Consider the following 3,018-nt stretch of genomic DNA (forward strand, 5'->3'; position numbering starts at 1 on the left):
ACTAAACCATAACCGATCATCACGTGAAATGGAGTAGCTTTTAATGGTGAACATCAATATGTTGATCATATCTACTATATGATTCACGCTCGACCTTTCGGTCTCAGTGTTCCGAGGCCATATCTGCATATGCTAGGCTCGTCAAGTTTAACCTGAGTATTCTGCGTGTGCAAAAACTGGCTTGCACCCGTTGTAGATGGACGTAGAGCTTATCACACCCGATCATCACGTGGTGTCTGGGCACAACGAACTTTGGCAACGGTGCATACTCAGGGAGAACACTTTTATCTTGAAATTTAGTGAGAGATCATCTTATAATGCTACCGTCAAACAAAGCAAGATAAGATGCATAAAAGATAAACATCACATGCAATCAATATAAGTGATATGATATGGCCATCATCATCTTGTGCTTGTGATCTCTATCTCCGAAGCACCGTCATGATCACCATCGTCACCGGCGCGACACCTTGATCACCATCATAGCATCGTTATCGTCTCGCCAATCTTATGCTTCCACGACTATCGCTACCACTTAGTGATAAAGTAAAGCATTACAACGCAATTGCATTGCATACAATAAAGCGACAACCATATGGCTCCGGCCAGTTGCCGATAACTCGGTTACAAAACATGATCATCTCATATAATAAAATTTAGCATCATGTCTTGACCATATCACATCACAACATGCCCTGCAAAAACAAGTTAGACGTCCTCTACTTTGTTGTTGCAAGTTTTACATGGCTGCTACGGGCTTAGCAAGAACCGTCCTCACCTACGCATCAAAACCACAACGATAGTTTGTCAAGTTGGTGCTATTTTAACCTTCGCAAGGACCAGGCGTAGCCACACTTGGTTCAACTAAAGTAGGAGAAACTGACACCCGCCAGCCACCTGTGTGCAAAGCACATCGGTAGAACCAGTCTCGCATAAGCGTACGCGTAATGTCGGTTCGGGCCGCTTCATCCAACAATACCGCCGAACCAAAGTATGACATGCTGGTAAGCAGTATGACTTATATCGCCCACAACTCACTTGTGTTCTACTCGTGCACAACATCAACGCATAAAACCTAGGCTCGGATGCCACTGTTGGGGAACATAGTAATTTCAAAAAAATTCCTACGCACACGCAAGATCATGGTGATGCATAGCAACGAGAGGGGAGAGTGTTGTCCACGTACCCTCATAGACCGAAAGCGGAAGCGTTAGCACAACGCGGTTGATGTAGTCGTACGTCTTCAAGATCCGACCAATCCAAGCACCGAACGCACGGCACCTCCGAGTTCAGCACACGTTCAGCTCGATGACGTCCCGCGAACTCCGATCCAGCAGAGCTTCATGGGAGAGTTCCGTCAGCACGACGGCGTGGTGACGGTGATGATGTTGCTACCGACGCAGGGCTTCGCCTAAGCACCGCTACGATATGACCGAGGTGGAATATGGTGGAGGGGGGCACCGCACACGGCTGGGAGAGATCAACTGATCAACTTGTGTTTATAGAGGTGCCCCCCTGCCCCTGTATATAAAGGAGCAAGGGGTGAGTTCAGCACACGTTCAGCTCGATGACGTCTCGCGAACTCCGATCCAGCAGAGCTTCATGGGAGAGTTCCGTTAGCATGACGGCGTGGTGACGGTGATGATGTTGCTACCGACGCAGGGCTTCGCCTAAGCACCGCTATGATATGACCGAGGTGGAATATGGTGGAGGGGGGCACCACACACGGCTGGGAGAGATCAACTGATTAACTTGTGTGTATAGAGGTGCCCCCCTGCCCCTGTATATAAAGGAGCAAGGGGAGAGGTGGCCGGCCTAGGAGGAGGGCGCGCCAAGGGGGGAGTCCTACTCCCACCGGGAGTAGGACTCCTCCTTCCCTTGTTGGAGTAGGAGAGAAGGAAAGAGGAGGAGAGGAACAAGGAAAAGTGGGCTGCACCCCTTGTCCAATTCGGACCAGAGGGAGGGCACGCGCCTCCTTCCTTTTGGCCTCTCTCCTCTATTCCCGTATGGCCAATAAGGCCCATATACTCCCCGGCGAATTCCCGTAACTCTCCGGTACTCCGAAAAATACCCGAATCACTCGGAACCTTTTCGATGTCCAAATATAGTCGTCCAATATATCGATCTTTACGTCTCGACCATTTCGAGACTCCTCGTCATGTCCCCGATCTCATCCGGGACTCCGAACACCTTTGTTACATCAAAACTCATAAACTCATAATATAACTGTCATCGAAACCTTAAGCGTGCGGACCCTACGGGTTCGAGAACAATGTAGACATGACCGAGACACGTCTCCGGTCAATAACCAATAGCGGAACCTGGATGCTCATATTGGCTGCCACATATTCTACGAAGATCTTTATCGGTCAGACCACATAACAACATACGTTGTTCCCTTTGTCATCGGTATGTTATTTTCCCGAGATTTGATCGTCGGTATCTCAATACCTAGTTCAATCTCGTTACCGGCAAGTCTCTTTACTCGTTCCGTAATACATCATCCCGCAACTAACTTATTAGTTGTAATGGTTGCAAGGCTTAAGTGATGTGCATTACTGAGAGGGCCCAGAGATACCTCTCCGACAGTCGGAGTGACAAATCCTAATCTCAAAATACGCCAACCCAACAAGTACCTTCGGAGACACCTGTAGAGCACCTTTATAATCACCCAGTAACGTTGTGACGTTTGGTAGCACACAAAGTGTTCCTCCGGTAAATGGGAGTTGCATAATCTCATAGTCATAGGAACATGTATAAGTTATGAAGAAAGCAATAGCAACAAACTAAATGATCAAGTGTTATGCTAACGGAATGGGTCAAGTCAATCACATCATCTAATGATGTGATCCCGTTAATCAAATGACATCTCATGTCTATGGTTAGGAAACATAACCATCTTTGATCAACGAGCTAGTCAAGTAGAGGCATACTAGTGACACTCTGTTTGTCTATGTATTCACACATGTATTATGTTTCCGGTTAATACAATTCTAGCATGAATAATATACATTTATC

The sequence above is a fragment of the Triticum aestivum genome, chromosome 3A (assembly GCF_018294505.1).
Source record: "Triticum aestivum cultivar Chinese Spring chromosome 3A, IWGSC CS RefSeq v2.1, whole genome shotgun sequence".
NCBI lineage: Eukaryota > Viridiplantae > Streptophyta > Magnoliopsida > Poales > Poaceae > Triticum > Triticum aestivum.